General features: G+C 38.3%; 2 pseudogenes; one reads left to right on the top strand and one right to left on the bottom strand.

Annotated features, from left to right (window-relative positions):
• Positions 1-23,123, bottom strand: part of LOC131096528 (zinc finger protein 850-like) — a 438,808-nt pseudogene that overhangs the window by 267,155 nt on the left and 148,530 nt on the right.
• LOC131096537 (synaptonemal complex protein 1-like) lies at positions 712-22,363 on the top strand (annotated as a pseudogene).

Below are 23,123 nucleotides of genomic sequence, written 5' to 3'. Positions count from 1 at the left end.
GAACATCACATCAAGAGTTTATAGTTTCGACCAAAAAGAAGCTAGACATCACTGTTACGAGATTTATAGTCTCTGCAATTAAAAGGTGAACACACATCTGAAGAGCTAGACCCCACCACATGAGATTCGTCTTTCTTCTTTCAGAAATGAAACCATCACCATCTAGAGTTACTCCTTTTGAGATACATCCTGAAAAACTAAGATCACAATAGTGTATAGAATCATGATGTAATAATTTAGAATAAAAATTGCTGATGAGTAAAAAAATTAGAAACAGAAACTGCTGAAAAAGCTGATAAGTACCCCTATAAATACCTGTAACCCTCAATTATCGGTGTGCAGTTGGAGGGAAAACTTCCCCCACTGTACCCAGCGCTGTATTGCTCATACTTTACCATATTAAATAATAAATTGATTGCTGCTTGAATATTAGCCTAGTCAAGCTTCTTATTCATAACAATAATACAGCATAACTTTCTGACAAAACACATATAATATTCATTTTAATATTCGCGAAAAGTCAATCATAAAATACGCATTTTTGCCACAGGAGGACTGGGCTCTCCCAGTTATTCCCTGTGCAGGCGTGACCCCCCCCTTCCCCTCAGAGCTCTCCCGCGCTGAGGGGCCGCTGCCGCTTCCCGCCCTTCGCGCCCGCCCTCAGCGGCCGCCGGGAGCTGGGGCCGCCCCGCCCGCCCTTTTATCGGAGCCATGGAGAAGGAAAACCGCTTTAAATTGTTCATGCCGCCGCGTCTGAGCGCTGGGCAGGTGTCTGCGGGCAGATCCCAGGTAAGTGCTCGGCCGCGGGGCCGCTGAGGGCGGCCCATATCACACCTTCCCCCGCCTCCCCCGGCTGCCCCTTCGGGCTGTGCTGCTCTGGAGGCCGCGGCTGAGGAGGGGACGGGGGGAAAGCGCAGGGGCCCTTCTCCGGGGACACGGGGACAGTGCTGTGCCCGGGGAGTGCCCCGGCAGGGCCCCGAGCTGGAGCACACACACACCTGCCCCTTGCTCCCAAAGAGCCCCGAGCTGGAACACACACACACCTGCCCCTTGCCCCGGGCTGGAGCACACACACACCTGCCCCTGTATAGGCCGGGACGGCTCCTGTGCTGGACTCATTTCTGTGTGTATGCCTAGTGTGGCACATGCACAGACATCTTTGGTTTGAATTTCAAAGACCTTTGTTGTTGTTATCTATCAAAACTGAAGGGAATCATCTTCTCAAGCATCCGCTCTGTGTTGTAAGTCCGTGTTTGATGTGGGTAATTCAGCCCAGAGAGCGAGCAGGGCTCTATCGCTGGCCGGGGTCTGTGTACAAATCACCAACGGGATGGGATTGCTGAGGAACTGACTTGAGCTGTTTTATTTTCCCATCATCAGTCTCATTACATGGTTATGACAGTGGGAAGATGCCAGCAGCTCACATCCCAGGCAGCTGACCAAGAACTTAATGTTACAACTTACTTTAAAAGTTTTTTGACCAGTCACACAAATCAAAAGCACATTGACAGTAGTTCAGTCCAAGCACTATAAGCACACGTACCTTTGGTTAAAACAATGCTTGCTTATTTTGAATACAATACCTGCTTTTAAGCCTTAAAGCAAAATGCACATAGCTCCATTATTAACCTTAAAACTTCCTAATATCTGGCTAGATAAACTTTTCTGTAACTTAGGGAGTTATTCTAGCCAAACGTTAATACACAGACCATTGTTCTATTTGTCCTTACTTTTCTACTTTTTACATTATTTTTTCTGCTGACCTATCTCATGGCTACTGCTTGGCTCTAATCCCAGTTCTGCTGTCTCTGAGACTGCCTTTTGCAGCTTTCTGAAACCCCTCTGATTTTATGGATTCCCACAGGCCCCACTCAGATGCTCGCACTGGCATTGGTGTCTTGGTCTCACTAGATCAGGTGTGCAGTGAAAATGTACTGTCCCCACACTGAGTTACGGGAATTCCACAAGTTATTTTTTCATGTCGAAGCTCCTAATGAAGTATTTTGAGATTAGGGATGAGATATTCTGACAGCAGATGAGTTAGCTGTTTACAGGATGAACTTCTGTGACTTCAAAACCTTGTAAAAGGGTATTCTCATGCTGACACATAATCAGATATGGTTTAGAAGTGCCCTTGTAAGTAAAGCAAAAAAGAAATATCAACTACTGGTCTTGAAAAAAGTAATTTGTCTCCTTGCGTCCTTTGCCATGCAGCAGTGCCCAGACAGGCAGAAGCTGCTGAATTCCCTGCATTGAAAGCTCCCCTTTGGCCACAGTCTATAAATCAAACTGCAGGACACCAACAGTTTGATCAACCACTGGGAAGTAAGAAGTGAGTTCCAAAGCCATTACCAATACCTTGGGCTTTGAAAATTGTAGGCAGCTGTTTTATTAATGATAAATTCTATTTTCACATCATCTGTAGGGATTTTTTTCTCTTGGATTTTACAATTTATTTTTTACAAATCTACCCATAAGGAACTAATTTTTTAATTTGTGCAGGGTTTTAATAGATGTTCAGATGATGACTTTAAGCTGCCATTCGATGTGTGGAGCCGTGGCGAAATCACTGATTCAGGTACAACTGGAATGTTTGCCATGCACCTTCTTTAGATTTTTATATATTGTCAGGTTTTAATTTTCATGAGTAGTCTCACAGTTCCATATCTGTAACTGTTAAATACAGTTTCACTGTTACTTGTTTTAGAAATACATTGATCAAAATCTCTTCATGTTTCAGATACAATTTCACAGCAAGTGAAACTTTGCTCTGAAGTAGATGAAGAGGTGAGCTAAGTATCAACTCTGCCCATCTAATTAATTCCTTGGGATCTTTTGAATTTGTTCCCAAACAGTGCCTAAAGCATTATTCAGTAGATATTTTAGGGCTAAAGGGAGTAGTCAAAAGGGAATAATATTTTCTGTCTCCTGTTTAAAGCTGAATAACTTGGAGGAGATATTTGTGATTTAGTGAACATGCCTGGAAACAAATCTTTAAAAATTAGGGTGATTGCAATATTGTTGTTGTTTTTTTCTTTGTTTGAAGTGCCTGCGAAGTCTATGAGCTTTATTTAGAGTAAGACTTAAACACTTAAGTATCCTTGTGGAACTGGTTCTGAATATTCTGTTGAGGGGCAGAAGGGTTGAAGTCAGAGTATTCTTTGGAAAACTGAAGTAGATTATCCCAATTGCCTTGTCTGGCTTTATTTTATCTGTAAAACAATGAATTCAGTGGTTTCCTCAAGCACTGTATTCTTCTCACAGTGTCTTTACCAGCACATCTCTGCTTTAGCACAATTCAGTACAGCTCATTTTTTTTGCAATACCTTCTGTACTTTGCAGCTACAAAACACTGTTTGCTACCACAAAATAAAACACATTTCTTGTGCTCTTTCTGCTGATTTTCATATTCCTGACAACTTTTTAGACTCTTTTAATCCTAAGCTATTAAAGTACCATCAGGACTGTAACAAAAGTGTGATGCAGCCAAAACAAGGATGGTGTTTGGGAGTGTTGTAAGTGAACCAAAGGGCCCTTAGGGCTCATGTGTTGCTCTCCCTGCCTCGACCACTGGCCCAGCACTGCTTGTAGGGCCCTTTCAAGGTGTTCTAAGGGCACAAGGGTGGTGCTTTTCCTTCCTGCTCTGTGTGAGCAGAGAACTGCTGGGACACTTGGATATTTATAAATCCCTGGGTCCAGATGGGGTCCATGCCAGGGTGATGAGGGAGCTGGCAGATGAGCTTGCCAAGCCTCTCTCCATCATTTATCAGGAGTTGTGGCTCACTGGTGGGGTTCCAGATGATTGAACACTGGCCAGTGTGACACCCATGTACAAAAAAGGTAGGAAGGAGGATCCTGGTAATTCCAGGCCAGTCAGCCTGGCCTCAGTAGCAGGTGAGATAATGGAGCAGTTCATACTGAGTGCTATCACACAGCACTCACAGCATGGCCAGGCTATCAGACCCAGCCAGCAGGTGTTTACCAAGGGTGGGTCATGTCTGACCAAGCTGGGCTCCTTCTGTGAGCAGGTGACCGCCTGGTGCATGCAGGAAAGGCTGTGGGTCTTGTGTATCTGGGCTCCAGCAAAGCCTTTGGCACTGTCTCCCACAGCACACTCCTGGAGAAGCTGCAGCCACGGCTGGGACAGGAGCTCTCTGTGCTGGGCTCAGAACTGGCTGCATGGCCGGCCAGAGAGTGGTGGTGAATGGTGCTGCATCCAGCTAGCAGCCAGGCACCAGGGGTGTCCCTCAGGGCTCTGTGCTGGGACCAGTTCTGTTTAATATTTTTGTAGACTACATGGATGAGGGCATCAAGTCCTTGATCAGTAAATTTGCAGAGGACACTAAGCTGGGAGCTTGTGTTGATCTATTGGAAGGAAGGAGAGCTCTGCAGAAAGACTTAGATCAGTTGGATGGATGGGCAGAGTCCAGCAGCATGAAGTTTAATAAGTCCAAGTGCTGAGTTCCACATTTTGGCCACAAAAATCCCCTACAACATTCCAACCTGGGGACAGTGTGGCTGGACAGTGCTCAGGCAGAAAGGGCCCTGGGGGTGCTGGTGAATATGAGCCAGCAGTGTGCCCTGGTGGCCAAGAAGGCCAAGGGCTCCTGGCCCGGATCAGGAATGATGTGGCAGCAGGAGCAGTGAGGTCATTCTGCCCCTGTACTCGGCACTGCTGAGGCTGCACCTTGAGTGCTGTGTCCAGTTCTGGGCCCTCAGTTTAGGAAGGATGTTGAGATGCTGGAGCACATCCAGAGGAGGGCAACAAGGCTGGTGAGGGGTTTGGAACACAAGCCCTGTGAGGAACGTCTGAAGGAGCTGGGCATGTTCAGCCTGGAGAAGAGGAGGCTTAGGGGTGACCTTATTGCTCTCTACAGCTTCCTGCAGGGAGGTTGGAGCCAGGTAGGGTCGGTCTCTTCCACAGGGCAGCACTGACAGAACCAGAGGACACAGTCTCAAGCTACATCAGGGAAGGGATAGGTTGGATATTAGGAAAAAGTTTTTCACCAAAAGAATAATAAAGCGCTGGAATGCTCTTCCCAGGGAGGTGGTAGAATCACCATCTCTGGATGTGTTTAAAAAAAGACTGGACATGGCACTTGGTGCTGTAGTTGAGGTGTCAGGGCATAGGTTGGACTCGATGATCTGAGAGGTCTCTTCCAACCTCATTATTCTGTGATTCTGTGTGTGTCCATGGCAATATCACAGGTACTCCTGGGCAAAGTCTCTGAAGCTGCTTTTACTTAACTCAGCAGTGTCTGTCAGAAGGAGAGGACAGAAGTGGTGGGAAGAACCTACTAGAAGGAATTTTGGCTTCACTGATAATTCTGGCAAAACTTTTATTGATTTTGGTGGACTGAAGTTATCCATGTCTTTAGGCCCATCTATTTGGTGATGTCTGAAGGGGATTTGGGATAGTTCATTGTATTTGTTTCTCCTGTGTGCTTTGTAATGCCTTTTGATACATACATAGAGGATGCACAAAGATTTAAACTTGGACTCCTGATCATACCTAAGCTTATATCACCATCTGTGGAAAAATATTACTCTTGTGATGTTTCTAGGAGAGAAATATGTTATCTACAACAATATTAATTAGATATTATATACTATAAATTGGATAGTATTTGAGATTAAATTGTGGAACCTGTTTTAATAGAATCCAGAAACAATGAATGAATTGTTCTCAAAACTCTACAAAGAGGCTGAGAAGATCAAGCAGTGGAAACTGACTGTGGAAACTGAACTAAACCAGAAAGAAAGAAAACTCCAAGAGAATAGAAAGATTATTGAAGCACAGAATAAAGCCATTCAAGAACTGCAGGCCAGTATTGTATAGTGTACATTGAATAGATGAAGTTCAGTGTTTCCTGATTCAGTATGACACTATTATTGATACAATTAAATATTAAAGACTGTTGCAGTTTGGTTTGTGCCTTAAGAAAGGGATTATTTTGAGAAGTTGCAGGCACCTGTCCTGTGTGAGTGTGTGTATGAAGAATACACCTGTAAATGTCTCATTTGCTGGTAAATTATTGTTCATTAATTACTGCATCTTTCATGAAAAAGATGACTCAGCATGTAATACCAGATAAAACAGACTTCTGTCTACTGATGCCCTAAATGACTTTTTCATGAGGGATTTGAGAAATCAAAGTGCATTTCTAATACATTTTTCAATAACAGTCTTTTTGCATTTGTTCCCTATGAAATCAGTTTGAAAATGGAAAACTCCATTTGAAACTGGAAGATGAGATATGTGAAAATAAAGATCTCTTGAAAGAGTAAGTAATAGAACCAAGTATATATTTTTGTGGTGGAAATAATCCATTTTCACATGGGCAGTTTTATGTAGCTGTTAAATATTGAAGGTCATTTCCATTGTTACTCCTTAGGTGCACAAAGTACTGTGCACTCCTGTGCAAACATGATATTTTTTCCTCCTTTAGAGCTGCTGCTTCGAGGCATCTCTGTAATCTGCTCAAGGAAACCTACACTCGTTTCACAGAGAAGACCAGCAAATGTAAATGCTTTTTTAGTTTTTATTTATCAGAGTAAATGTGCTTCTAGCTTGCTCTGAATTCACAAACAGAAGCAAGAAGAAGAAATTTCTCGTGCTGTTCAGAGAAGTTCTCCAGTTGAGATCGACTGGATGTGGCTCTCAGAATGAGAAGTGAATTTTAAGTGGCTCACAAAATTGGAAGTGAAGCCCCAGGTCTAACAGACTTGTGGTTTGTAATGCTAAATGCAGAGGGCTTTTGAAGGCAGTGAAATTGTTTGCTGCAAGGTTGCCAGCCTGGGAGCTCTTTGGGTGCCCAAACAGTGCTCCAGGTTTGAGGCAGTGCCCACAGCCCCGACTGGCACTGGAGCCACTGCAGGGCAGGGCAGGGCTCCCCAAGGCTGCTCAGCCCATTGAAGCTTTGCAGTCCCAGCCACACTCTGGGAATATATTCAGACATAAGAAGTGACACTTCATGCCTGTTTTTAGGCAGTAGAATCTACTCTAAATTCCCAGCACTCTGGAACAAATTTCCAGAGCTGACATTTCCTGTTTTCAGCCATCACACATTTGTGGGGAAAAAAGGTCTTAACCCCAAGGTATAATGAGTAACTGGAATTCTTCTCATGAAACTGAACAAGCCAAGACAGTTGGATAACCTAATGAAGTTTAAATTCTTGAGGTTTTAAAACATGTTCTTGATTGGGAATTTTACTTTATATGCAATTTAGAATTTTACTAACTTGATCGTGGATACTTAAGAAGTGTCTGTTTCTTTTTTGTCTTAATTCTAGAAACACTAGAATAGTTGGAATACACTTAATTGTAGAAACACAGTGCATAGATGTACTGTTCTTTTTTGATACCTGTTTCTGTTACTGTTCTCTTTTTAATTGTTTTCTATCAATTACAAAAGGGAAAGAAAAGAAGGAAAATATGGACATGGAGTGTTGCAATTTTATGACAGATCTGTGGTTATAGATTATAGTTTATAAATACCAACAGTTTTGATACATTATGATTCAACAGCATTAATACTATAATAATTAATATGGTCACATAAGCTGATCCAGAATTACACTTTTCACAGAAAAAAATATCTTGGGAAGGAAATTTAAAAGCTGAGCTTGCTCAATGTTTCACTGAAATACACATTTTCCCTAGATTCTAAATTTTTTTAGATTGTAACTTTTGGCACCATGTTTCATAATGACTTATTTAATAAGAATGGAGCTGATAATTCCTTTTTTAATTCATTATGCTGATTAAGTATTATGACTTGGGCAGCTGGCATTCTTGTTCAAAAGAAAAACTTTCTCCTATGTTCTTGCTTTGATAGATGAACAGGAAAAGGAAGCAACAATACAATTGTATGAGGAACTTCACAGCAACGTAGAAGTAAGTGACCAAGCTTGATGAAAGGAATGTGAGTTATGTGAGCTGAGCTGAGTGCCATGTTTATGTTGGGATACTGTTTGTATCCATCATGTGTGGGTATCATGTCATGTGTGATGCAGGAAGTTGGGTTTTCAATCCCTTTTCAAGAATTATTTTTGTGTTCTATCAAACACATTCAATGGAGAAGGTGCAGCAGTGTGTGGGATGTAGATCCCTGTGATCTGGGTGATGTGTGCTTAGTGCTGGGTCACTGCCACAACTTCTGGCTTCTTTCTGGGCTCTGTTTCACCTCCCTGCTGGTCCCTCAGAATGGTTGAGGTGGGCAGCAGCCCCTGGAGAAGTTCCAGGGTTTCCAATATTGAACTTCAAATATTAAATTTTGTTTTTAGAGAATGACAGTGGCATTTGAAGAGCTTCGTGTGCAAGCAGAGAACGACAGACTGGAAATGAGTTTCAAATGTGAGAATTCTGTTTATTGAGTTTATGCAGCTGGCTCAGTTTTGTACTTCATAGCGTGTGTTACACACGCAGTGTCAGGGCAGGCAGATGTGAAGTGCTGGAATGGTGAGCAGCTCACACTGAGACACTGGGACCCTTCTTTTATTCATGCTGCCTTTGGTCACTGCCTGGCCGCTTCTGTTGCTGTTCCACTGGGCCAAATCTGAAACTTTATTTTTCAAACAGTCACTCAAAATTGAAGTTTTGTCTGTGAAGTACAGTCTAGAGATCAATATTTATTTCACATAGTTTGTTTATTTAAATGAGAATCCACTAGTGTATAGCTACAGAAACTTTAGCTAAATGCTCTCTCTCTGTATGTATAGCCTGCTATGTTCCTGTTTCATTTTCACATGGTCTTTTCTGTTTGTATTTTGATTATAAAATCAAACATTGCCTCAACAATTACTCTTGGAAAACAAATGGTAGAGCTGTAGAATTCCAAGCAGTCTTAAAGTGGAAGTTGTATTGAACTTGGAGTATATTTCAGCTAGAATGTTAACTATGGATGTTACTGTATCTCCAAAGTAAAAGAAGAAGCGGAAAAAGTGGACAAGTTTGAGAAAGAATGCAGACTGGAAGTCAGCCAAAAGGAAAAGCAGGTTTGCTCATTTTACCATCTAATATGTAGAGCTTTATTTGTGCCTAAAGGGGCAATGCAAGAGCCAAGAAGTGTTTCTGGGTATTAGTAAAAAAGACAAAATAATGTCTGAAGCTGCATTTAAGTCAAATTCTGCTAAGTTTAATGATGGTTCAGTACCTTTAGTCTACTGGAATTGATGGTTTGATTTTGAATTGGAGAACATTTTGTTTAGAGTAATGTGACTTGATCAATATTTGGCTAAGATTGTATCTAGCCAAATATTATCTATCTATCTATCTATCTATCTATCTATCTATCTATCTATCTATCTATCTATCTATCTATCATCTATCTATCTATCTATCATCTATCTATCTATCTATCTATCTATCTATCTAATCTAACTTCAATGACAGCAAAATGTCTGCTTATCATAGCTGGGGTACAAATGAAAATTATTATCTGTCCCTTTTCCAGACTTCATGATGATATTTCTTGCATTTTTCTAGATTTCAGCTCTTACCATACAGAGAGATGAAAAAGATGATGTCATAAAAGACATCAAGGCTCAGCTGCAGACGTCACAAAATAAGATTGCTGACTTAATGGAAGCAAAATGTAAGAGTTCTGCCTGCTGTATTTAAATGTAATTGTTTACAGAATTTCAATGTAGTTGTTTATGATTGTTTATTTATTATATGTAATTGTTTATTAAAAGCATAGGAAACAGGGCCATGATAGTCTTATTCTCTTGCTGGTTGGCAGCAGAATTTTGGGGCCTTGAAGGCCTTCTTTTTGTTTGGAACAGGAGCTGCTCATGTGGGAGCAGGACTGGCAGGGCAGTTTTTAGGGTGAGTCAAGCAGTGAGAGCTTTTGAAAATTGCAAGGGGAAAATATGTTGCTTCAGTTTTGCAAATTTAAAGTCAGGTAGATGTCACTGAGGAAACTTACTTTTCAGAACTTACTTTTCAATATTTTAAGCCATCTATATTCAAATTTTATCTATCATTTTATAGTAGATGATGTCAATACCATTGGTCTTTGTTACATTCTTTAAATGTATGTAATTTTCCATTTTTAGCAGCATTTTTTAGTAAATATCCTATTTTTAACAATATAAACTTTTTTTTTTTGTTTAGTACATAATGAAGAAATGTTAAAGGAATCCCAGGTCAGTAAAGAACATTTGAGGGCAGAGCTGGAAGAGGCTAAAATTACATTGCAAAAGGCAGAGGTACCCCTTACTTATAGCTTTACAGTAGAAATAGACTAGATGATCATTTGCATAAATAATTATGGATACTTTAGACACGAAACAGCTGTAGCTGTTTGTTGGAAAACATGTTTAGAAATGATATCATGTCTTGAAGGTTGCTCAGAAGAACTTGGAAACTGAATTCCAGACTACAGTGAAAACATTAATTCAGGTCACTGGAGAAAAGGAAGAGCAGGAGGAAGAATGTAAAAAACTGAAGGCTTTGCTTGCAGCCCTGACAGAGGAGTTTGAGACTTCTGTTGCCAATTTGAAAAGCTTGCTGCAAGAAGAGCAAAATAGGTAAATTAATGAGTTGAAATTCCAAGAGTGATCTTACAGGTTGCAGTCTATAACAAAACCAAGAACAATTGGAAATGAAGCTGAAATTTGGAGGTTTTTTTCACACAGTGGTCTAAATGCAGAGAATTTATGTAATTTTTTTTTTGTTTGTGATAGTTGATACTGTATAAAAAGTAAATTTTGCCCCCTTCAACTTGCATAATTCTGTCTTTAAAAAATACAGATTTCTGTAGATATATATTTGTTTACTTTTATGTCTACTGTTCTGAGGTTGTAAAACTGTAATTTGATGTGTGTTGCAGGCAGATAAATTATCTGCCTGTTAAAAGTTAAATGTTCTTAAAGTGCTTGTGGTAAGACTTTGTCTTATTGTCCTGTAAGTTTCAAATGCAGTCCGTTGTACTCTACATTTGGGATTTTTCATTTACCATTTTCCTAGATTAAAGAAATCTGAAGATGATTCAAAGCTGCTTACCTTGGAGCTCCAGAATAAATCTGCTGAACTGGGTAAGGCTTGTAGAAAGGCAGAAAATGAGCTGGGCAGTAATAAAAATGTTTTCTGCTCTTTTCTGGAAATGGACTGTCTCTAGTAGTTGAAGAAATGATTTTACAGTACCTGTACCTGTCAGGAATGCCTGGATTTATTTTTACTCAGCTGATCCCTTTTCTTTGGGGGTCATTGGTACTGGCAACAGCCAAAGGGCAGTGCTGTGCACAGCTCCAATAGTCAGACCATTCATGCATGAATTCCTCTGCAGGTCATTTTGGTTTGCAGTGCAGAGTGCAGCACTGCAGGTGCCAGGAGTGACTTCTGCAGCAGAGATAAAACCCTCCCATGGAGGTTTCTGTGACCCTCCCCATGCTGGAAGTGGAATGATGCTGGCAGGGGTTCTCTTTAAATATCATCCATTTGATACCCTGTGGTTTCTAGGGATGCGCTCCTTAGTCCCCAGAGTAAGAGCTCTGCCTTGCTGTTGAGAACTTGTAAAAAATACCAGAATTGTGACTGTGCACACAGAAACCATCTGGAAGTTAGTAACAACTGGTTTCCTTTCTCATCATATCCATCTGATACCTTCAGCAGTTCAGATTTTTTCTGGAACAATGCAGGTGCATCAATACTTGGAGAATACTCCAGTCTTACAGTCCATGGTTTATTTGAAGCTATAATTGTGGAAAACATAATAGGCTCTAAATTTTATTTAGGATAAATATTTAGCTTCTCTTCAGATATAGATTTGCTAATGTCTGAATCATCTTTTCAAATCTACATTTAGATTAAGTCATAAATTAGCTTTTCATTTTCTTCACTTAATCCAACAAGTTTTGAGAACTGGGTATTGCAAAAGGGTAAATGTTTTATACTGCCTGCTAATAATGAAAAATTATTCCTGTTCCATTAATTTTACATTCCATGTGCTGTAGAAGAGATGACTAAAGTAAAATGTGATAAAGAAGTGCAACTTGAAGAGCTGTCAGAAACTCTGGTAAATGTTCATTTTATTAATCTCATGGCATTTGCTCTTCATATGAAATTCCTCTTGCTTTGTAAGTATCTTAAATGCCATAAATAAACACCATCTAGTCTACCTTAACATTTCTACTAAACTTTCTCACACAAAATTTCAGTGTTTTCTTTTAAGAACTTCTTTATCGCCTCTGTTTTTCTTGTCTCCCATGCTTTTGGTTTTTCTTGTCTCTTCTGCTTTTGGTTTTCCTTCTCAAGGTTTTTGGTTATTTCTTCTTTGTTCATGTCCATTCAAATGCCACTCCCTCTGGATATAAAGTTTTCCCATTTTTTCTTCCTTCCAGGAAGGTAATTAGCTCTGGCCTCTGGGAACTCTTCTGTGCTGTGACACAGGCCCATTTTCTGTCACAGAAGTCAAAGCTATATGAAATACACTCTTAACAGAAGTTTATTTTCATTATGATTTTATATTTACAAGCCTAATAAGAATCCATATCAACTCAAGTTAAGATAGTGTGAAATCAGGTGTGCATTTTACTGTGTCTGCTTGTTATAATCTGTGCATTGAGTGTTCTGAACTGAGTTTCACTCATTTTCTAAAATTGGCAAATTGGAGGAACTTTGATTGAAGAAGAATCTTGAGGCTACTGTAGAAAATATGCAGAGAGAGAAAAATGGGGAGAGAGAAATGAAAATGCTCTCCAAATGAGAGAGGTCTGAAGCAGGGCAATAGTAACATGTTTTTAGAAATAGTGAAGTTGCACATCATGAACTTGTATACAAGTTTATACATAAGAAACAGCACCCAGAGCAGGGTCCCACCCTAATTTTGCAGCCCAGGTAATGAAACTCACAGCAGGGGACAGACATGAACAGCACTGGTGTCACAGTTCACTGTCTCACGCCACTTCCAGATACCAGCAGAGATTGGAAAGATGCAATCTGGATAATCCATGGCATGGATGTTTTTTGGTTCTTCTGAAAGCCTTGTGCTCTTAGCTCATGTCTGATAACCTCCAGCAGTTGGAGTTTGCACATGGATACTCAAAACTCTTCCTTTTCATTTTGCAGAAAGAATTCCATGGTTTGAAAGCACAGCTGACAAGTACAGCTGAGAAGGAACAAGATTATTTAAAGCAGCTTGTGACTCTGAAAACAGATCTTGAACAAGAGGCGTATGACCATTTTGAAAATAGAATATTTCATTAGTTTTGGTGTAATATAGAAGTTGCTTTAATCCACAGTGAAATGAACTATGATTGTTTTCTAATGGAAGTTTTGAACCACATATATGACATTATTTATATACTTACATTTCTAAATTCCCCTTTCTCTATTTATATGTATTCTATGGCATATGTAGTTGTTCCATATCTCTCTGACTTATTTAACAAGAAGAGAAAGTTTCTGAATTCATTGTTAATCTTGCTTTAAAATACATCATCTTCACTAACCATTATATTTATATAAAAGTTGACTCTGATTTTCTTTCCTTCTTCTGTCACCTTTTTACATCTCTCTGACTCTGCTGCAAAGCTTGTATTTGTAGATAAAGGCCTGGACTTCTTTCAGCATGGAATGACACTTGATAATGGGTATGTTTAATTTAAAAGGAGATTTCAAAATCCATCTTCTTATTCCTCTTGGCCATTTGGTTTAAATTAGGTTAAAGAATGAACAGCTAACAGTGTATCTCAGTAAGCTTTCACTAGAGAAAGAACGAACAGCACAAGAGAAAAATGCTGTGGCTGCAGAACTCAAGAAACTGCAAGAACAACAAGAGGCAAGTTGTAAACTTCCAGCTTTCTTGAAAGGACAATACTCAGTTTGACAAATGACTCAGTTTTGCAAATTAGATGATGAGCTGCAACATGACTTGGGTCTGTAGAGTACCTGAGCTACTTTTTGTATTTGAATTGGAAAGGAAGTGTATTTACACTTGTGAACAAGGCAGGTCTGTGTGCTTTGGATGGCTTTGAATTTTTTAAGAAGTCACTTTGAATTTTATTTCTTTGCTGACACATGGGTCTTTATTTAGGATAGTAAGAAAAAAGAAGACAATACAAAGCAGTTAGTTGAAAATCTAGAAGAGGCAAATAGCCAGCTAAGGCAAGTAAAAGCAAATATTATTAACTGATATTGTTAAAGGAAGTAGATTCAAATAGTTAGTTGTGTTCAAATGCTGCTTTCTGGGATTTTTTGATTAATGTTTTTCTAGATTATATAGCTAAACAGAAACTATTCAGAATTGCTGTTGGCCAAGTAGAAATTTTCTCAGATTAGAAATACCAATTGCTGCAGATACAATGTTTGCCATCATTTTGTATTCCATAGTAAGAGCTGTCTTGTTTTGCATTAGACATCTCAGGTGTGAAGGAAATTCAAATGGAAGTTGAAGGTTATGGATGAAATGTGACAAGGCAAAACTGGATCAGAGTTACTCTCTGTATCCCCAGTTCAATAGGCAGCTCCCATGTTTCACAGCTGCATTGCAGTAGTCCAGGTCAGGATGTATTTTTCTGGGGTTCCTGGAACATCTTCTCCTACTTAAAAGAAGTATGGACAGTTCACATATTGACTTACTGGGCCTGTCGCTGCATTTCAAGAACATTTTCATTGAGCAGCTTATGAAGTTCCCATCAACATTAGCAGCTCTTTTTAGAAAATAAAATATGGGTTTATTAGAAGTACTGAAAACAAGTTAAAGGCAATATGTAAATATATACTAATGTTTGTTAATTTGGTACTTAGAAATGAACTGGAGTCTTTGAAGGAGAAAATGGCAAAGACAGGTGAAGAGATGAAAAGTACACTGGATGAAAGAGAAGAAAATGTATGTCCTGTGTCATGAAAATATCTTACAGAACCTGCAGGGCAGCATTCAATGTAAAATCTTTGTTGGGATTTTTTCTGCAGAGCTCTGCCTGGGGGATGTGATCTCTGCCAGAGGTTTCTTCTTTCCCAGCTGCTGCCAGCTGTGCCCTTGTGTGTCCACATGTGAGCCCTGGTATTTCAAAAGACAAGCACAGTCACTGGGATGTTCACTCTTTGCTGGAAGTTTAATATTGAAGATTTGTTTGTTTTCAGGCAAACAGAGAACCTGTTTTTCTGTTTCTTATATACCCACTCAGTGATGGATGGACTCTGGATTAGCTTTTTATATGTATTGTGAGTTTGAGCTTAAATAGATACAAACATTTTTACTTTCTTTCTATTGGTTCAAAGCAACCTGGGGTTTTTAGCATTAGAATGGATTTCAAAATTTCATTGTAAAAGCCTAATATTTACAATTTTAATTTCAGGTTAAGAGAACTGAAAATGAAATTTCAAGAAAGGAAAAGCCATTGAAGATTGTAGAAAATAATTGGGAAAATTCATTTTTTCATTGATGTAGGGAACTTCATACCAAGTGCATTTTTTAAATTGTGAAAATGCTGGGGGTTTTTTTCTTCTTCTTTCTTAATTCCATAACCACTAAGGAACTGGTTCACTGCTGTTAATTAACATCTTGTGGTACTTTATGGCTAAAACTCTGATTATTCTAACATGGCAGCTGGTGTTTCAGTCCCATTGGAACAAACCAGACTGGTGCAAGGGCAGATTTGAGAACATTTACAGGAATTGCTCACATAGGGAGTCATTTGTTGAACTTACTAATTCACGTCTGAAATATCTCTTTCAGATGAATAATCTGAAGAAACAGGTGGAAAATAAAACCAAATGCATGGAAGAGTTGCAACAGGAGGTGTGTAGAGATTTTAAATGTCACAAATACATAAACACATTATACTTTGGGTTGCCTTTTCAGCAGGTTTGTGTCTGCTGTGATGTCTTTAGATACACCTATGTAATTTAAAAATTCTCCTTTTTTATCCTAACCCTGAGCAAACTAGGGAGTCAGCTTTGGAATCACTTGATTTGTGTAATGAGCCTTAATTTGAAAAAAGCAATTACAAAAATAATATCTTTAATAAACTTCTACTCTTTTTCATTTAGTGCATAGTGTTATTTATGTACTTGTATGAGTATCTCAGTTATCACTAGTAGAAAAGAATTCTGCACTAGCACAAATTGTATAAACTTCAGTGTAAAAGTAAATAACTTGTATTTTTGGTCATGACATCTTCACACCTCCTGTCAGCAGCATCTTAGTTTTAATTCCCATTCCGCTCCTCATTTGTTATTCCCTGCTGCTGCTCAAGAGGAGCCTTTCCTAAGGTCATGAAGAAACAGTAATTATCACAGAAATTAGCTGAACATTCATTTGTTTGAAGAATTGTTCTGGAACCTGAGCTGCACAACAGAGAGTTATTTGCCTGATGAAAGCTGGAATTTCTTGATGCAGTTAAACCATGACATAATTCTGTGAACTTATTAAGATACAGTGCTTGTTTCATTTTATTTCAACAGAATAAGGTGCTGAAAAAGAAAATTACTGCAGAAAGCAAGAAAAGCAACACTTATGAAGGGAAGGTAGGTTTAAATAACATCATGTAGAAGATGAGGTGAGTGTTTTAAGTCCCAGTGTAAGTAATGATAATACTTGTTAAATACATTCTGAGCTGGTTTATGGATCTGGGATACAGACTTCGCAGGAATGAGCTCATAGTTTTTAGAAGATGGTTCCATTTTAATCATTGGGCACTGACTATTGGACATTTAAGAGATGGATTCAAATTGCAATTATGATGCTTCTAATCTGTTCTTTACTTTTTTTTTCTTTTGTTGATAGTGGACTGAACAGGGTTCAGCAACCTCATTGTAACAGAAAAGCATTTAAAAGACATATATATACACATATATATATATATATATATTACTCCTTTTAGTCTGTTCTTTAAATGTGTTCTGCAGTGGCAATCCCTCTGATGGGAATATTGTGTCCAGGTTTGGGTACTGCACTTGAAGAAAAGTGGAGTTTTTTGAGGCTATTCATATGATAAACTTAAAAGGAAAAACTGTAATCAAAATGCACAGCTGGGAGGAAAATGTACCATAAAACCTGTGAAAATCTGATACAGATTTACAAGAGAGAAGAAACAAACATCTGTGTTTGTTTTTTCCTGAGGCATTCAAAGCATTTAGGGTGACTGCTTAGGGCAGTCTTCCCCATTGTGCTGTTGCCATTGTTCCTTTGAGTATTTTCTAACTCACTTCAGGCCAAAGTTCAACTCTTTATTAAAAAAAAAACCTGAACTTTTAAATAGGAAACACTTGAATCATACCTGAAAAGTAACAGTGTTTGTGCTCAAAAATAAGAGGTAAGAAAAAAATCATCAACATAGTAATTACTAAACAAATAACAGCAGCAATTCTGCATTCTCCAAAGGTGAATAAATTGCAGTTAGAGATGGAAAATATGAACAAGCAACATAAGGAAGAAGTTGACATCTATAAAAAAGAAATAGAAACAAGAAAAGTAAATGAAAATAAACTTCGTGAAGAGGTGAGAGGTGTTAATTTTTACTGCAATTTATTTTTTTTAATTTAAAATGTTTTTATGAAGATTTATTGGCCAGAGTCCTTGCTCATATTTCAGTCTTATTAACATAAATGGAACTTGTTGTGAATCCCTGTGAACAAAGCTTTAGTACTGTTAGGTGCTTAGGTTGAAGTATTTGAATATGTCTTTGAAAATGAGAACTCAATTAAAAATTCTTTCTTTCAAGATATAGTTCAAAGAAATTCCACCCTTGGTATAAAGTCAGCCCAGTTAAATTAGATTATAACTTCTCCCACATTAGTATTTTTCTGCCCACACATTTTTTGATGGCAATGCTAAGAAATGTTAGGGCAGAGTGCTTGAAATGGCCTTTTGGTTTGGAGTGAGCTTGCCTGCCATGGCTGTACCTTTGATCTTGCCCATGTAAACAATCTGCAGAAAAGATGAGGCATTTGAAAGGGATCTTAAAAGCAAATAAAGCCCAAGTGGGACTGCAAACTTTGTACCCACAGGGGGAAGAAGAAATTAAGATTTTAAAAAAAATATATTGTTATGTTGATGAATGAAATGCAATTTATTACTGACAGGTAGAAAAGATGAGGTTGCTTTGTGATGAAACTGCAATGATACAGAGAGAAACTGATGCCAGATGTCAGCACAAGATAACTGAGATGGTGGCACTGATGGAAAAGCACAAGGTCAGAGATTTTCCTGCTTGCTGTGGTTTGCAATGTGTGATACCATGTCAATACCATGTTTATAACTTGTGACACCACATTAATGACCTTTCAAAAGCAGAAGCAGGCCTGAGTCTGGGAAAAGGAAGCTGAACACATGCTGGACTTTGCATCATCTAAAATCAAATTCATTGAAGATTTTGAAAAGATTACTATGGGCAGATAATTCCGGTCATCCAAACTTCTGGGATTTTTAGATTTTTTTTCAATTCAGGCTTCCTTTGATACCATGTGAATGCAATATTTTTCAGTATCAGTTTGGCCTCTTTCTCAGAGGTTACCTAGTGACTGTCAGCAGTTTAGCTTGACACATTTTAGTTTACCTTTCTATTCCTCATCTTGCAATATCTTTAGCAGATACATTAATAAAGATGGCACAGCTGGCTCTTAGTGCTGAGCACATGTTGCTGCACAGAAAAAAAGCACTCTCTGCCAGTCCACAAAATAATATTTGAATTGAGCATTTTCTGTTTTACAGTTTGTGCAGAAGCATCAACGAATCTTTTCTTTCTGAATCTTAAGAGCCTGGTTTGAAAAAATGATGTTTTAAGACTGGATAACTCCATAATTGTAACATTTAGTCACATGTTTTGAGTTTGTTGTTGGTTTGGTTTTTTTACCACAGAATGAATATGATAAATTGGTTGAAGAAAAAGATGCAGAGTTAAAAGTATACAAAATGAAACAGCAAAAGCAGATATCATCAGAAAGAGCACTGGTAAGGAGCACTTTGCAATGGTCAATAATTCAGTGAAGGGGCTGATGTCCTTGTGGAGTGGTTTTATACTGGCTAAGTGCCAGGCACACACAAAAAAACATTCACTCATTTTTCTCTGCTGTAGTTGAGCAGTGGAGGGGAAAGAAAAATTCAGGGACTGAGTTGAGATAAAGATTAGGAGAAAAACACTTTGAGGGTAAAGCAGATTCAAACTTAAATAGTATAAAAAATATTATTAATAGAATTAAAAGTGAGTAATGAGAATTAAAATAAACCTTTAAAACACTTTTTTTTCCAATCCCTCCCTCTTGCCCACCCACAGCACAGAGAGACAAAAGATGTGATCTTCAGTCAGTGTGTGACTTCTAAAGATCTTTTTTCAGTTTGCTTCAAAAGTTTCTTTTCCTGCTGTGCTCTGGGGTCTTTCCCACCAGAGACAGTTCTCTGGGAACTTTTCCAGTGTGGTTTGAATTTTTACCAGTAGCAATCCCACCCAACCTGCTGCACCAGATCTTATTCTGGGCACTAAAAACTCAAAATGTTTCTAAAAAGAAATTGGAGTAGCAGTGTGTTTGTGTCTGCTCCTCCAGGTAGTGGGTCATGTTCTGACTCCCCACTTTGAATAGGAAACTTTTGTTTTAAATATTTAGATTGTGCCCTCTCACCCCTGTTCTCCCAAGGGTTTTAAGGTATTACCTTGAACACTTCTGATCAAGTACCTGTTTCTAACAGTGCTTCAGTCTTTTTTAAACAAGCTAAAGCAAAGCTTCAAGTATAGGGCTGAAAAGCAAATAGAATTATCTTGTGTACCTAATGAGTGTCCCTGTTAATTAGTCCCTGTGTCACTTGGGACTGTTTTCCTTTTTCTGGGCTGTGCATAGTTAACCCTGTCCTCTATTTAATGGTTTGTAGGAAAATGAACTGTCATGTTTGAAAAAGGAACTGTCCTCCCTTAAGGAACAACTGAAAGCAGAAATGGAAGAAAAGGTGGAGTTTTTTATTCCCTGAGCAGTGGGGGTGACAGGTGTGGCCTGGGCTTGTGCTGTGGGAAGAGCTGGATTAGAAATGAAACTGAACAGAAAAATAGTGACTTTGGAATGCTGGGGTTGTGCTAAATCTGCTAAAATGTGCTAAATCTGGTCATATTTTTGTGTGAACTTTGTAGCAGTCTGTGATTATAGACTGTGCTCTGTCATTACACCAAGAACATTTTTAACAACTGAAATCAAATAAATATGTCCTTGCTGTCACATAACTCTTTTGTAGGAGAATTTCGTAAAAGAGCACTCTGGCAGTATGATTCCTGAAAGTGAAAAGAAACACAAGGTAACTTGAACTTTTTAATTGCTTTTAGAATTTGGGAGTGTTTATATGTGTAGAATCAATTGAAATGCCATGACAATGACATGTTTATTTGCATTCAACAAAAGACATTGGAATGCTTTTGACTTCAAACTTTTTAAATTATAGAAAATACAGACTTATGTTCCTGGTACTCCTAAACCTTGTTTAGATCTATACAGTGAATCTATTCATGTAAAAAATAGAAAGTCTCCAAATTATATTCCTAAAATTAAAAAGATAAAAGTAAAAATAAAAAATGTGTTCTTCTGAACAGGAAGCCCCTTGGGCAGTCCAACATTGAAGTTTTGTAACTCCTAACAGTGAATTTTTCTTGTTGCATTTTTCTGCCTGTATTTCTTACTTCTCTGTAGATGATTTTTTTCCCCCTGGGATAAGAAGGGATTTTAAAGGGTCACACCATTCCATGGAGATATTAGACAGCAGTTTCTGAAAGGGCTCCCAGTGTGTAATTTTTCTTGCTCAGTTGTTGATTTTTTTATGTCTCTACAATTGTTTTACTTAGTATTAAAAGTGTCCATTTGTAAAGGCACTTTTCCTCTATGGAAGAGAAAAAAGCTGATATAGCTGTAAAAATGGTCAAAGTATCAAAGCAGTCCTGACTGCAGAACTCACCCTTCTTCCTGTCAGGAGTTCACTTGTGGTTTTCACATTGGAACAATGGAATCCAGCACCATTTTGATGTTATCTGTCAAAAAAAGGGTTGCACTGGACCATTCAATGCTTCTCAGTTTAACTTCTAATGAAAAAATTATTTTAAGTAACACCAATCTTGATATAGCTATCAGTCTTTCTCTGGAAGCCTTTTCCTGCAGTTTTGTTTGTTCCCATTTTCTTTGATGTTTGATAGAGTCCAATGGAGTGGCTACAGTTCAGAATAACCTAAATTTCTGCAGATAAGCATGGAGAACTTAAATACAACGTGCCATGAAACTCAGCTCTTCCATAGCTTCCCCTTCATTCTCCTCATTTGGCAACAAAAATAGTACAAAAAATGATATTTATACCCCACCCCTCTTTGTTTGGATCTTTGCTCCATGTTTGGATGGAAAGATCAGAGTTCCACCATTTCTCTCAGGTGAATTCTTGGACACTCAGACTGTAAACTGGGTCCTGAGTTTGGCTTTAGATTCCATACTTACCCCATAAAATATAATCTAAAAAGAGAAACATTTTCTTTCCCAGACATATGTTATAAAGACTCCTCCAAGGGATAAAATGCAGAGTGGAAGAAGCACAAACCTGCCTGCAGAGCAGAGCAGCAGGAAAAAGCAGAAAGTGCTTGTGCAGCTGGACACTCAGTCAGACAGCTCTGAGCACACTGACCTCCTGGTAAGAGCCAGAGAACAAATCCTGTGCTGAGCAGCTCTTTGTGCTCACTGCTGGGGCTGAGAATGGAAATAAAGAGTTTGGGCTTCCACATTCAAGCCAATATTTATGTGTATATTTTTAATTTATTGGTTCTTTCTGGAATTGTAGTTGTATGTACATAATTAACATTCTTTTTATGGAACTGTTAAGCCTCATAATGACATCTTAACTTTTTTTTTTCATAGTTTAATATCCTTAGGGGGAAAGAAAAAGTATTTTTAATATAGTGTGACTAAGTAACTTTCAATTTAACTTTTAACTTTTAATTTAATAGAGCATAGTCTCGGAAGAAGAAATGTTTAAAAATTTGTACAAAGATTATCCACAAGCTTCACAATTACATTCCACAGCACCAAAAAAGGTATGTTAGCCTTTCCTAAGATTAAACCAAGCAGTTAATCAGATTGTTAACAGAAACTAAAGGATGGCTTTATTTTCCTTCCTAGAGCCCAGCTCCATGCAGTGTGAAATCTCCAGGCTCTGCTCTGAAACTCAAAACCATGAGGAGAATGCGTGAGGCAGGCTGGACTGCACTCTCCAAAATGGACAGGAAAAAGAAAATTAAAGATGCTGTAAAGCTCTTTGCTTAAAATGCAGAAATATCCAGTGCCCTGGCATTGCTTGCAGGGCTGTTTTTCTCTCAGAGTTAGTGATTTGTTGCATTTTTCTGTCATACTCAGTGTGTTTAATACTATGTTCATTCCTTTACACAAATAAACTTTAGAGATCCATAACTGCAACCCCTGCAGAGCATTTTCCACCTTTCCTCCCTCGTGCTTCAAAATGTTGGGAAAAAATTGGCCAGTTTTAAATTTGGAAATAAATAGAACTACATAGAAAGTTGTTTCAAAGCTGTTTCTAGCATTAGAAATTCTAGTTTTAAATAACTTCTGTTCTTTTACATTTACTCTGTTTCTCTTAACACATAAATACTTAGTGGAGAAAATGTAGCTGTTAAATGAATGTTCTTTTACTGAAGTCCACTTGCTTTTTCCTGCATTTTAATGGCTGTTAGACCGGTCTTTTAGATTTTTTTATTTTTAGTATGTTAAAATGGTTTTGAAACTTCTACAATTTCAGTAGAATTACTTGTATTTAAAAAGATTTCAGCTTCATAAGGAGTAAAATATGCATGTTATAAGATTGTGAAGACAATGTTAAGATGCCATTAAATTGTTTATCTGAAATATTAAGTGTGGGACTATTTGTTGTTGCTTTACATATTTGAACACAGACAGAAATCACCCACTGGGCCTTCCTAGGGACCAGCACAAGGATAGTTTAGAACATCTATTTCTGTATTAATCCTTGATTAATCTTGGTTTCACAACAATGACAAACCCTACTTCAGAGCCTAGACATAACAAGAAAACTACAAGTACATCTTAAAATATCATGAAAAATCAAATATCCCAAATGCAGCTGAAGTGGGAAGCAAAACATATTTGTTTTATTATTTTTGTGTAGTCTTAGGGATAGGCCAGTAGTTTG

The sequence above is a fragment of the Melospiza georgiana genome, unplaced genomic scaffold (assembly GCF_028018845.1).
Source record: "Melospiza georgiana isolate bMelGeo1 unplaced genomic scaffold, bMelGeo1.pri scaffold_51, whole genome shotgun sequence".
Taxonomy (NCBI): Eukaryota; Metazoa; Chordata; class Aves; order Passeriformes; family Passerellidae; genus Melospiza; species Melospiza georgiana.
This window is presented reverse-complemented; position numbering and strand designations above follow the sequence as displayed.